This window comes from Eptesicus fuscus, chromosome 12 (genome assembly GCF_027574615.1).
Source record: "Eptesicus fuscus isolate TK198812 chromosome 12, DD_ASM_mEF_20220401, whole genome shotgun sequence".
Lineage (NCBI taxonomy): Eukaryota > Metazoa > Chordata > Mammalia > Chiroptera > Vespertilionidae > Eptesicus > Eptesicus fuscus.
The window spans coordinates 365530-379778 of record NC_072484.1 but is presented as its reverse complement, the minus strand read 5'-3'; the positions used below and the strand labels follow the sequence as shown (position 1 = coordinate 379778).

Sequence of the window (14249 nt, the reverse complement as noted above, 5' to 3'; positions counted from 1 at the left end):
AGTGCTCACTGTTGGAGTCAACAAAACTATAGGGCTTTTTTTTTTTTTTTTTTTGCATTAAACCTTCGAGATTGAAACCCTACATGTTCAACTCGAGAAATACTTTTAAAATGTCTGCACGCTGGTAGAAGTCGGAAGAGACAGGGAATGTGGGTGGTGAGGCTGTGCGCCCATGGCCACTCACCCGTGGTGTCCAGGCTCCGAGCCGCCATTGGAGGTGACAGCTCAGCACTCGACCCCACGCGTGGGTCTGATGTTCTGGTTGCCACAGCTCACAGCAGTCAGGGCAGCAGTACAGTCATGCACCTCCATGGGCTGAATCGTGACCCCAAAAAAGACCCGTTGAAGTCCAACCCCAGTACCTGTGAATGTGACCTTATTTGGAAAAAGGGTCAAACCCAATAGGACTAGTGTCCCTGTGAAGGACATGCAGGTGCAGGCATGCACAGAAGGAAGCCACGTGCAGACGGGGGCAAGCGGGAGGGACGTGGCCTGCGACGCGCCAGGGGCTAAGGACACGGGACAGCTGAAGAGGCGGGAAGGACCCTCCCTCGGGGATCGGCCTGTCGTTGGTTTCGACTTCTGGCTTCCAGAATGGTGACAAGATACACTTTCATGGTGGTCCTTTGTTACAAAAGCTCTAGGAAAAGTCACATCAACTTGAGAAAATTTTTAAAATTTTATTAGAAAGAGAATAGGTTTAACAAGGCAGAAAACCACTTCTGTGAATTTAAATCTGAGACACCCTGTGCCTTGTGCTCCGTGCCAGCAAGAAAAGAATCTAAGTAGGAAATAAAAGCAACGCCGTCGACGCCCTGACCGGGTTAGCTCAGTGGATAGAGCCTCGGCCTGCGGCCTCAAGGGTCCCAGGTTCGATTATAGTCAAGGGCATGTACCTTGGTTGCGGGCACATCCCCAGTAGGGGATGTGCAGGAGGCGGCTGATCGATGTGTCTCTCTCTCTTTCTCCCCTCCCTCCCTCCGTCTCTCCCACTCTTTAAAAAGCCTGGCTGCCCCGGGCCTGCACGCCGAGGAGCACAGATACTGGTTCAAACCGAGTCACACATCCACTCTGGTGTCCAGCAGAGTTCGAACTGACCGAGCTGACATCATTTCTGCAAGAGCAAAGGCCTTTTTGAGGATCGATCTAGGAACCAGGAGGTCACGGTTCGATTCCAGGTCAGAGCACTTGCCCATGTTGCGGGCTTGATCCCCAGTGTGGGGCGTGCAGGAGGCAGCCGATCAATGATTCTCCCCCATCACTGATGTTTCTCTCTCTTCCCTCTCTCTCTTCTTCCACCCCCCCCCTTCCTCACTCTGAAATCAATAAGATATTTTCCTTTTTTAAAAAAAAGAAATTAGTTATCAAGCCCTAGCTGCTTTGGCTCAGTGGATAAGAGCTTTGGCCTGTGGACTAAAGGGTTCTGGGTTCGATTTCGGTCAAGGGCACATGCCTGGGTTGTGGGTCTGATCCCCAGTGGGGGGAGTGCAGGAGGCAGCCAATCAATGATTCTCTCTCATCATTGATGTTTCAGTCTCTCTCCCTCTCCCTTCCTCTCTGAAATCAATAAAAATATTTTTTAAAGTAAATAAATAAATAAAACAAAAAAGAGCCAAGCCTTTGAGAGGTCCACACTCACCAGGAGCTGAAGGAAGGAGGGCGAGGCGGTGGGGGCAGCTCCGCCCTGGCCCACCGCCCGGCTCCTGCCCACGTCGACATCGCCAATACGCCAGGTCCACAACTGGCTGGACCTCAGCAGCCGACGGAACCTCTGACCAGGGGCTGAGCAGCACCAGCTCAGGGCACAGCCAGGCCGCAGGAGCCTGAGGCGGGGACATGTGAAGGACACAGGAGCCAAGCTGGGACAGACCAGGCCAGAAGCGGGCCCCAGCATGGGGCGTCCCCTGGACCCACAAGCATGCAGCCCAACAGCAGTCAGAGGGGCCTGGGGAAGGGCGGGTCTTCCTCCCTGGCCAGGTCCAGGCATGGGGTCACAGCTGTGACCTGGGGAGGGCCAGGTCACCCATGGCCTGTCATGTGAGGGAAAGGCCCTCCGAGCAGGGGCGGCTCCAAGTAGCTTTAAGAAATGAAACCCATGACTCACGAGGGAAGAAGTGGCCCCCCCAAGGCCTGGCGCGGGGATGCACCAGAGAGGGCTGCGGGCTCCGGGGCCTCGGGCACACACGGCTCTCCACAAGGGGCACAGCACGCGGAAGGAAACGGCATGGACGGTGCTGGCTGCTCAGCCGGGCAGTGGGGAAGCCCCACCTGCCCCAGAGCTCCCACCAGACCCAGGGCCCTCCTGGGGGTGTCACCGTCCTCAGGGCCTGCTGTGCAGGAGCTGCCCACACGGGGTCGTGGAGTGCAGTCAATGCTTGTCGGGCAGCCCAGGGTGTGCCGGAGCCTGCACCGCCTCCCCGGGCCCTGGCAGGAAGCAGCCCTGAGCTGCTGACACAGGGAAGGTCTCGCTGGGTACTGGGCGAATCCCTCGTCCCGTCTCTTCTGCTTTTAAAATCAAAGTGAACCCTATGACTTAATGTTAAAGTGTTAAAGTTGTCTGGGTCTAAAAGACACCCAGTGAGATGTACTAGCTCTGAAAGAGTCCACAGGAAAATCTGAACTGTGAAGCCCTAAAAACCCTACGGTGGTGGCGACGCGCGACCAGGGGACCTCAGGCGCCGGGCCGGGGTCACGTGGGTCCCAGACTCCACCAAGGAAACGGCCGAAAGTGCTGCTTTGTTCGACGGTGTTCCCAGCGCTGCCGCTGGTGATGGAGGAGCAGCAGCGCCCAAGGGCCCGGCAGGAGAAAACGCCGAGGAGACCGGCACGTTAAGAACCCAGCGCCCGCGGGGAGCGGAGCGCCCCGACAGACGCTGGTCCGTAAGGAGAATACGGCGGAATCGGAGCAGAGACGACGCTTTCCCTCCAAAGCAAGGTCCTAGTCACAAGGCCCCGCCGCCCCGGGCCTCCGAACGCTCCCGGCAGGACGGCACCGAGAGGAAGCGCCCGGAGGGGAGGCCCCGGGCCTCCGAACGCCCCCGGCAGGACGGCACCGAGAGGAAGCGCCCGGAGGGGAGTTCCCGTGGCCTCCGAACGCCCCCGGCAGGACCGGAGGGGAGTTCCCGTGGCCTCCGAACGCCCCCGGCAGGACGGCACGAGAGGAAGCGCCCGGAGGGGAGGCCGGCGTCGATGGAGAAACCAAGCGCCTTCCTTGCTCCCGGTGGGAGCGCCCACAGGGGGCGGGGGCACCAAGGGACACTGTGTGCTTGACTCACCAACTCCCTGACAGCACAGCACGTGTGGCTGCCTCCTGGGTCCTGGCCCTGCAGGAGGGGGAGCCCCAGGGAGCACAGACTGCTCCTCCTGCCCCCGCTGGGCAGAGCGGCCGCCACAGCTCGGGCCCGGACCGACTGCTGAAGACCAAAGAGAAACTCTTTGGGGCCTCGGCCCCCCTGAAAGTGCCCCCCAGGAGCCCCGGCAGAGGCCACAGGCCATGGCCATGCAGCGCCCGGGGGCCCCCACACTCAGTGCTGCTTCAGACTGTCTCAGACCTGCTGGCCACACGATTTGCTGCACCAAATGCCACGTCACTAGAGCACAAGGATGTCTTCTCAAGCTTTGAAGACGGCACTTCAACAGCTGTGCCCCTTCGCTTCCCGGGACCCGCAGGTGAAGCGGCCAAAGCACTGCTGGGAAGGGCGCCCGGTCTCACCAGCCGCCTGGGGGGCAGAAAAGGGCCTGGCGTGGCCTGGTGGGGCAGCGGGCACAGGTGCCCAGTGGACGGCCCCCTCTTGGCCCTCCACTTCCCCTGTGGGTAGGTACCCCGGGCCCCCCCTCCACTCCCCCCACCGAAGTGCCTGGTCCCCTCACGCCCTCCCTGGTGGTCCTGTTACAAGAACCGCACGACGCTCTCCACAGCAGTGTCACCATTGGTCTCTCTCCGTCACTGCCCTGCGGGACACGCGGTGCGGGGGAGCAAGGACTGCGCCGTGCCCTCTGCCGGTGCGGCCCGCGTGCGGGAGTGCCGGGCGCGCTTGCTAACGCGGGGTCTGCCGGGCGGGCCGTCCGTCGGGGGCACGGCCGCCGTGACAGGCGACAGCCGGCTGTGCAGAGCAGCTCAGACAGAGGCAGGGACGGGAAGGGCTGAGCGGAAGCGAGTCGGGCGAAGGGAAGCGCTAACGTGCTGCTGTCAGAGCGTGTCCAGGCGGTGCGGTCTGGGGTGCGGACCCTCATCACCGTGACCCTGGGCAGTCTGACCGGCGTCCTCAAAAGAAGAGGGGCGTCTGCTGGTGCCCTCGGGGGCCGGAGCGCCGGCCTGCACACCACAGGGCCGCAGGTCTAATTCCTGGTTTGCAGGTTTATCCCCAGGACCGGCCGCAGAGCGCGTGGGGCAACCGATCGATGTGTCTCTCTCCTCCCCTCCTCCCTCCCTCCATTCTCTCTAAAATTCAACGGAAAAAAAAATATCCTCTGGTGAAGATTAACAAAAACCAACGAAGGGAAATCTGGATCCAGCACGCGGCGGCCGCAGACGCTGGGAGAGGCAGTTCTGACTGCTGGCCTCCCGGATGTGACCGGACACATCTCTGCCATTTATTTACTTACGTATTTAATCCTCACCCGAGGATATTTTCCGATTGGTTTTTAGGAAGAGTGGAAGAGAGAGGGAGAGACAGAGAAACATCGATGAGAGAGAAACTAGGGCCCGGGCCGGGGAGGAGCCTGCAACCTAGGTACGTGCGCTTGACTGGAATCGAACCCAGGATCCTCTGGTCTGCAGGCGGACGCTCTGTCTACTGAGCCAAACCAGCCAGGGCAAAGCTCTACCATTTAAAGGCACCAGGTTTGTGGTATTTGTCATAACGGCCTCAGAAACTCGTAACACGGCAACTTGACTCACCCACTTCTCCCAACCGAGACGACAGGAAAGGCCCCGAGACACGGACTGAGCCCCCGACGGCCTGCCAGGAGGGCCTGCCCCATCCAGTAGCTTGTGGCGGGTCCAGCGGAGAACTGCTGAGACGTCCACCCCTTCACTCCCAGAAAGCACGAGGCACAGCCACTCACGCCCTGGCCAGCGCCAGCAGCTGCGGAGGGAAAGGCGTGAGCAGGAGACAAGTGTGGGCTCCGGCCCTCCAGGTGCAGCTGGACAGGGAGGGGGGACCCGCTGTGTGCTAGACCCCAGGGGCGGTGCACACAGCACAGCTGCACCGAGAGCGGCTCCTGGCCCCTCACAGACAAGCTTACCTAAGTCACATGCTCCTGTCAGTGTGTCAAGAAAAATAAAAACAAAACATCAAACTCATGATTGCATGAATATTTTTTATTTTTAAGACAAGGCACAGCCCTAGCCGGTTTGGCTCGGTGGAGAGAGTGTCAGCCTGTGGACTCAAGGGTCCCAGGTTCGATTCCAGTCAAGAGCATGTACCTTGGTTGCGTGCACATCCCCAGTAGGGGGTGTGCAGGAGACAGCTGATTGATGTTTCTCTCTCGTCAATGTTTCTTACTCTCTATCCCTCTCCCTTCCTCTCTGTGAAAAATCAATAAAATATATTTAAAAAAAAAAAAAAAAAGACAAGGCACAAATAAGTTTAAGTACAAAGTGAGATTGGCCAGGCCAGCGTGGCTCAGTGGTTGAGCGGCAACCCAGGAACCAGGAGGTCATTGGTCCAATTCCTGGTCAGAGCACATGCCCAGGTTGTGGGCTCAACCAGTGTGGGGCGTGCAGGAGGCAGCCAATCTATGATTCTCTCTCATCATTGATGTTTCTCTCTCTCCTTCTCTCTTCCTATCTCTCTAAAATTTTTTTAAAAAACACTTATTTTTAAAAAAAATTAGATTGTTGCGAGCAATATTAAGCAAATACAGGTGACGGACAGGTGAGCTGAAAGGTGGCGCTGCGCCCGCTGTGCTTCCCCCGAGGGACACAGGCACTGATCTCGAAAGTGAAGGAGAATGGCCGCCGGCCCTTCGACGCCCTGGCCGCGCACAAGCACCGCGGGCAGATCTCGGCTCCACGCCGCCGCCACCGGAGAGCTCTGCTCATCACTAAGAGGCACGGGCCTTTCCACAGGAGCCTCAGGCCTGGCGCTCCGCCTCCCTCCGCCCCAGGTCTCTGGCACTTGGAGTTCCCACCACGCAGGAAAAAAAGGCGAAAGTATCCAGCACCAGGGGCCAGACCAGAGACAAAAACATTTCAAACCCGCCCCTCAGCCCTGGCTGGTTGCTCCGCGGTGAGAGCATTCGCCCGTGGGTCAGGGGCACGTCCCTCGGTTGCAGGTTCCATCCCCAGGCCCTGGTCGGGACGTGTGAGAGGCAGCCAGTCGATGTGTCTCTTCCACACCGATGTTTCTCTCTCTGTCTCTGCCCCACCTTCCACTTTCTCTCTAAAGATTAACAGAAAAAATATCCTGGGGTGAGGATTAAAAAAAGATTAAAAACTGCCTCTCAGCCCCGGAAATGTTGACTCCACTGTCCAACCAAATTCAGGGAGCGACTGTCAGCCCAATTTGACCGACCAGGGGCGTGCAGAGAGCCTGCCGCTCACTCCTGCTCCAGCTCATTCTGCTGCCGGCGACGCAAGGAAACCGGGGCAAGTCCAACGCCCGCTATCACCGTGCCCCGCCCAGCGGCCTGGAGGGCTGTCACAGATGCACAGTGGACAGCATGTCTGCTAATGATTTCTGGAAAGTTCTCCACACACTCTGAGGCTGAGGAGAAGAAAAGTCTTCACACAGGGCACGCTCCTACATCAGCACAGAAACGGGCACTGCCACGCCTCACACAGAACACACGCACTGCTGTTTCTGGAGTCGCCGATACAACCAGAAACGAAAGCAAAGTGACCGCAGGCACCAGCAGGTGCCACTCACGCTGGGCCCGGAGGGGGCTCTCCAAGGAGCTCCGCTGGGACCAGAGCCTCGGCTCCGCTCTGATAAGGGTTCCGACTCCCTGAGCTGCCTCTGGAAATCAAACGGCACACACACACACTCACACACACACACTCACACACACACACACACACACACACACTCACACTCACACACACACACACACACACACTCACACACACACACACACACACACTCACACACACACACTCACACTCACACACTCTCACACACTCACCACACACACACACTCACACACTCACACACACACACACACCACACTCTCACACACACTCACACACACACACTCACACACACTCACACAGACACACACTCACACACACACTCACACACACACTCACACACACTCACACACACACACACACTCACACACACACACAGACACACACACACACACATCACACACTCTCACACTCACACACTCACACACTCACACACACTCACACACACACACTCACAAACACACTCACACACTCACACACACTCACACAGACACACACACACACTCACACACAGACACACACACACACTCACACAGAGACACACACAGACAGACACACAGACACACACTCACACACACACACACATTCACACACACAGCACACACTCACACACACACACACAGACACACACACAGAGAGAGACACACACACACAGACAGACACACACACACACAGATAGACACACACACAGACACACACCAGCAACAGCCGCTCCAGGTCGGGGAGAGGGCGCCTGCGGGATGCTGCCCAGACGTCCAGCCCGGGGACCTCCTGGGCGGCCCGGTGCTTGCCACAGGGCACCGTCTCTCGCTCAGGGCCTGGCAAGAACGTATGTCTGTACCTTTCTCTGATCTCAGAAGGTTGTACAGGAAAACCACCACCTTCACCTGGTACTCAGCAGTGAATTCTCACTCCTACCATCTTAGAGAAGTGATGAGAGTGCTGATGGAGAGGAACCGCGAGATGCCCGCGCCAGGCAGGGCGCACGGAGGGCAGCACCTGTCCCTGATCAACCTGAAGCCCTGCCGGGCCGCCCTGTGTGCGACCGGCCGCGCCTGAGACTCCGGGCCACGTGCCCTGAACCCAGAGACACTCCGCACGTCAACTGCTGCGGGAGGACGCCGAGGTGGCACCGAGCACGCTGCCCGGTCCACGCCGTCGGAGGGGGTGTGGCCAGAGCTGGGACCAGGACACGGAGCTCCTGCCCCGCCGCGGCCGCCGCTCCCCGGACAGTCGAGTGTTTCACGGCTGCATCCTCCTCTCTGTCCCGACTCCGGTGGTGGCCTTGCTCCTCTGGGGACGTGGGCACATGTGGCTGCGGAGTGCTTGGCTCGAGGCTGCCCGCCACGGGGCTGGCAGGGACGCGGGGCTTTCAGTGCAGATGGGAGGGTTCAGGTGCCACGAGGATGCATTACAGGCCAGAGGCCTGGGGTGGTCCCCAGCTAAATGCCAGTTCCCCTGACAGGCAGCGGCCAGTCCGAGCGAGAGCCTAAGCCCCAGAGCTCCTCTGAGGATAAGACGAGCATCTGACCATCTCACCACCCTCCCCCGCCCCCCGCCCCCAACCGACCTCTCCTGGCTGCAGGGCCCCCTTCCGGTCCTGCTCCCCACCCCCGCATGATGCTGTTTCCAATTGGCCTGGCCCACCCTTCTCATGATCAGCTCTGCCCGTCACCCCAGTGCCCATGGGCAGGTCCCCTCTCTGCAAAACTACCCGGGTGTTAGGCAGGTGTCGCTCACCTCACGCTGCTCCCGGCCACGCGGGCGTGTGCATTTCCGGAAATCTATCCGTCTGCATCTGCCCCCATCCAGAAACCCAGGGCCGCCCTGACATTCCTTTACAGCCCCGCATCGCCCAAGCCTCGTCCCTTGGTGGGGAGGGGTGTCTCGGGGAAGCCGGGCGGGAGGGCAGCGGTGCCCTCAGGCGGTGTGCGTGGGCAGACTTGTTCTTCTGCCCAGTGAGGAGCCACGCTCACCTTCCACGCCCCAGGCGTGTCCCTACAATTGAGCACTCACCGTGGACCTGACCCGGTGACTGCCCCTCGTCCACTCCTCACGGAGGCAGCTCTTTGCACTGAGACCTTACACCCTCCGGTGCGGCCCACGGCGCAGGCGCCTTCCTTCTGCTCCAGGATGACGGCGGGCAGGCCCGGGGCACCACTGGCGAGGCCGGGCTTCTGCTCGCCTGCAGGCCCCGTCTTCCGAGCAGTAGGTGCAATCGTGGAAGAGATGGAGCAGCGGGAAACCAAAGTGTCTCACAAACACCTGTGTCCCAGGCGAGTGGCATGCTCACTCTTGGGCCCTTTCTCAAACTTTACCTAAATGAGGACATTTTAAAAAGCTGTCATTCCCACACCTGTGCGGTCCCTTCAGCCCTGTGGGTAACTGGAGATGACAGAGACACCACCTGCGGAAAGGGAAAGCGAGCGGAGAGGGGCGGGCACAGCAGGTCCCGCTGAGGGGGCGCCCCGGAACCAGGAAAGGCCGCTCCTCCGAGGACGAGGGTGAGGCGTGGTCTGTGCGCACTGACAGCTCGGGAAGGCCACTGACCCCACGGCCGGCCGGACAGCCCGGAAAGCCGCCTGGCCGGTCCTGCTTTCCCACAGCCCCGCTCTCGGCAGCATCAGCCCGGCTGCTTCACGGCTGGATGTGGGGCTGGCGCTGGGCGGGGTGGGGCGGCCGTTAGAGACTCAGACAACCCCTTGTCCGCCCGCCCGGTGAACTCTTAGGCCCATTCTCATCGCACCAGGTCACAGCAGGGGGTCCTGTGCGTCTGGCAGCCCCAGCCCCTGCAGGAACGCTGCCCCGCCCTGGTCTGAGGCTGGGCCCCTGCAGGTCCTGGGTAAGGCCAAAGGACTGTCATGAACAAGAAATCCTGGGAATGTGTCTGATCTGATTCAAAAAACACATCTGTCAAAATGCAAAACCTCTATAAATGCTGTTGAAAAATACACCAACATTGTTTCTCAACTTTCTGCTCTAAAATATCTAGGTTAGTAATTTTTTAAATCCCAAAAGTGATGTTTAGAAATATTTAGTGCCCTGGCTGGGTGACTCGGTTGGTTAGAGTGTGGTCCTGTACACTGAAAGGTTTTGAGTTCAATTTCTGGTCAGGGTACATACCTAGGTTGCGGGTTCAATCCCTGGTCAGGGTGCGTACAGAAGGCGACTCATTGATGTTTTCTCTCACATCTATGTTTCTCTCCCCGCCCCCCTTCCTCTCTCTCTCTAAAAAAAAAAAATACCCTCTGGCCGAAACCGGTTTAGTTCAGTGGATAGAGCGTTGGCCTGCGGGCTCAAGGGTCCCAGGTTCGATTCCGGTCAAGGGCATGTACCTTGGTTGCAGGCACATCCCCAGTAGGGGGTGTGCAGGAGGCAGCTGATCGATGTTTCTCTCTCACCGATGTTTCTAACTCTCTATCCCTCTCTCTTCCTCTCTGTAAAAAATCAATAAAATATTATAAAAAAATGTTTAAAAAAATACCCTAGGGTGGGGATTTAAAAGCACACACTTAGTAATATTTAAACCTATATGAGAGCCAAACAGCAGGCTGACAGACACTGAACAGAAGCGGTTACATAAATCATAGGCCGGGGTCAAGTTTGAGCGTCAGCCTTTTCATTCTTCTGTGGAATAAACACCAGCACAGGCCTGCACTGTCACCATAACGAGCGAACTCGGGCGGCACGCACCGGGGTATGCAGGCACAGAGCGCTGAAGCTAGAATCGCAGGAAAGGGGGGACTGTCACTGATGTCATGGCCCCAGACCCTAACCACACCGACCACAGCAGAGCCACAGCAGAGCCAGGCCCTGAGGACCAGGGTGAGGACGGACAGCCACGTCTCAGAGACTCGAAGGAGTGTGGCCTCAGCAGAGACGGTCCTCGTGCGCTTATCCTGGCAGACAGGCCCCCGAAGCGAACGTGTAGCCACAACAAGAAGCTCCCGCTCACAGGGGGAGTCGTGGCCATCTCCCATCCCTCCGCCGACTTCAGGGGAAATTCATAAAGTCAGAGAGAAGAAAAAGCCTGCTTTTTTTCTGGTCACATGAGTTGGGCAGGAACATAAGCCCCAGACAGAGTGTGGGGACAAGAGGACAGCGGTTTCTCGAACTCTCCTGGCACCTTGACAGCAGCCCAGAGGGCACGTGCGCACAAAGCCCCCGCAGAGGGAGGACGCGCTCCAGCTCCCGGCCGGAGGAGCTCCCTGACCCGCACTGAGTGGAAGTGGGGCGGCTGGGCTCAGGCCTCTGGTGGAGAACAGAGCTGGAGAGCCCGCAGCTGTCCCAGAAACACGGACCGCAGGGACAGAGTGGCCCGATTTCCCTTAATTTGACAAACGCCACAAAAAGGACAATGTTGGGAAGCGCACCCTGTTAAAATTTAATTCAGCTTAACGTGTTTGTAAACAATACATCATCCAGCGATAAAGCCTGTCACTTCCTCCAGGGCCTGTCTGCCTCCCCCTTTCCGTGCTCATGTGTGACCGAGGAGCTGGGGGCGGGGGGCCAGGGGCACCCCGATGCCTCTGCTGGCCACAGCCAGCCAGTCCCGAACACCGAGAAGGGGCTGTAACCGGTCTGCGCACAGCAAACACAAAACTGCCAAACCTGGACACAACTCATCTCATCCAACCACGGCACAAGGCCGAGTGCGCCATGTCCACGGAGGCCGGAAGGCTGTCCTGGCGTGAGGAAGGCTGGGTCTGGGGTTGGTGACCCCTCCCTCTCTTTGCTTCAGTCTGCAGTGACTTCAGTCTGCAGTGACTTCTGCTTAAGCAGGCCTGTCGTTTGCTCACCCTTTCTGGAATAACGGCATCCCAAAGTGTCAGGTGAAACCATCTGAAGCTATCAGAAAATATGCCCAATGGAAGGGTTCCACTTCGGTCAAGTACTATTGTTTACTTCATTATTCACGTAAAAAGGAAACTTCCATACATTTCCTTCTGATGAAAAAACTATTTTCCATTCTCAAAGAGTGGAAACATTGCCTCGCGCAGGCAGCAGGCGGGCCAGCAACAGAGAACCCACAAGTCTGTTATCCAAACGGGAAGTTACCTTTGATAATAAGTCCAACATGAAAGATCCTACAACTAATACAATGTAAGCGCGCCTGAGTACTGGGTGCACAGGTGTCTGCGCCCAGCCGGGTGCCAATTAACATTTCTTTAAACGACGCTGGTGACAATCTTGCCTCTGCGATCCAACTGCACCGCTCTGATTGCAGCAGGGAAAGCTGAGGAAATTCGCTGACAATCTCAAACTTTCTTTTGTTTGTATTTCCTCAGTCTCAGAAAATACCTGTTCTTTGCCCCATTTGGTTTCTACCCAGGGTCCTTGCTTTGGTCAAGCCGTATTGTGCGAGGTCCTTTAAACCTACACATAATGAATTTGCTAGCGGGGCGGAGGGCACCCCAACTAGCCAGAGCCCTCTGCCTGGCGTAGAAAAGCCCCATTTGACGTTGGGATTGAGTTGTCAGATACTGACTCCTGCTACCCTGTGAAACTGACATGTCTATTTACAAAGAAACAAAGACGCTGCTCGCCGCGGACCCGCCGCGGACCCCGATCCGATCCCTCGGCTCGCCCCGTCGGCTCCGCGCACCCCTCGCCACTCTGCGCGCCTCATCCCCTCCAGCTCCTCTAGCCACCCGGCCCCCAGGCCCCTGAGCCCAGATTCAGCCGGTAATTAAAATGGAGACGAGGCCGGTGCCCGGCTTCAGGGGGAGAGAATGACCCCCAAGGCCGGGCAGAACGCGGGGCCCCTACCGCACCCACCTCCCGCAGTTCCGACTCTTGGCAACTCGGCGCGGGCGGGTCCGGGTGCGGCTCGGAGGCGCGGGCGGGGGGCGCGCGGGACGGCGCGGGCGAGGGGCGCCAGGATGCCCCCGGGACGTCTCCTGGGGCCGGGCGTTGACGCAGCAGAAATTACCAGCTGGAAAATTCCCCTTTTGGAGGTGACGGGGGAGGGACCGCGGCGCGGCGGCAGGAGGCGCCCAGGGCGAGGGGCATGGGGCAGTCCCGCCACTGCCAACGCCTCGGCGGGCAGCCCCACGGGGATCCCGCCCCGCCCCCGCCCGCCCCGCCCCACGCCACCTGAGCTCGGGGACCGGGCCGGGGTCGCTACCAGAGCCGCCAGAGCCAAAGCCAGAGCGCGCCCATCGCCGCCGGGAGGGCGCCCCCGCGGGGTGGGGCGCGGCGGGCGCTGGGCGGCCGGTGGCGGTGACGCGCCCCGGCTCCGAGCGGCCCCGGCTCCGAGCGGCTCCGGTCCGGTCCCCGCCCGGCCCCACCGCGACACGCCGGCCGGCCGCGCGGACAATGAGCCAGCGCCGCTTACCTGTGACCCCATGGGGCGCGGGCGAGGGCAGGCGCTGCGGCCGCCGGACCGGAGCCGGTGATCGCCGCCGCCGCCACCGGGCGAGCGCTGCGTCCGGGCGGGTCTGAGATGCGCGCTCGCCTCTGCTGCTCCGTCCGTTTGTCCGTCAGTCCGTCCGTCAGGCCAGCGCGCGCCCCCGCGCCCGCTCCAACCCGGCGGCCCCCGCCGCCCGCGCGCGCGCCCCGCCTGCGGACCCCGACCCCGCCCCCGGCGCGCGCCCGCCGCTGCTGATTGGCCCGCGCCGCGCCCCGGCCTCGGCCACCGCCCCGGGCCCCGCCTCCGCCAGCCCGGCCGCGCGCCCGGCTGCTCTCTCGACCCCCTGCTCGGCGCGGCGGAGCGGGAGGGGGCGCGGCGGGGGTCGGTCCTCCTACGTCCCCGCTCTGGGCGGCCGGACAGCGGAAGTGCGGGCAGGGGCTCGCTGGGCATTGTGGGTAGCCCCCTCCCCTGGGCAGGCGGGCGGGGGCGGGGGCGGGGGTAGCGCGGCGGGGGTCTCCAGGCGCCCGCGCCTCTTCCCGCAGCGCGGCACAGCCGAGACCCCCGGCTGGAGACTCGGGTCGGGCGAGGGCACCCAGCCCCTGCCCGATGAGCGCACCGGCGTTGCCCGCGCGTCAGTGACTCAGAGGCGCGCCGGTCTCCGGGCCACAGGCTGTCCCCGCTCATCCACGCGCTGCGCGGCGCGCGTCTCGCAAACTTCGCGACTTACCCCGCGCCCAGGCGGCTCTGCGGGCCCCGCTCTGCGCAACGAATGTGCTCCCACGGCCTGTGCCCTTGAGCAATCGGGGGGCCTGGGCACCGCACGCCCGCACCATCGGGGGACCTGAGCGCGCCCCGGGAGAGATGCGCCTCAGGGAGCGGGCCACGTCCCTGTGCATGTCGCTGGGGCTTGGGTTTGACCAACTTAGGAGCACCGGCGGCCACACGCAGCGGTCCTCCCCGCCACGCCACTTCGTTTGTCTGGTG

The 14249-nt window shown here is 60.4% G+C and overlaps 1 protein-coding gene across 2 annotated transcripts in view; it reads right to left on the bottom strand.

The window, feature by feature from the left end:
• ZBTB46 (zinc finger and BTB domain containing 46) overlaps window positions 1-13439 on the bottom strand; it is a 43065-nt gene extending 29626 nt beyond the window's left edge. For both annotated transcript variants that reach the window (XM_054724404.1, XM_054724405.1), the window contains exon 1: window positions 13251-13439. The gene's annotated coding sequence lies outside the window, so the exon portion shown is untranslated. The remainder of the gene's footprint in view (window positions 1-13250) is intronic.
• Window positions 13440-14249: the final 810 nt, after the last annotated feature.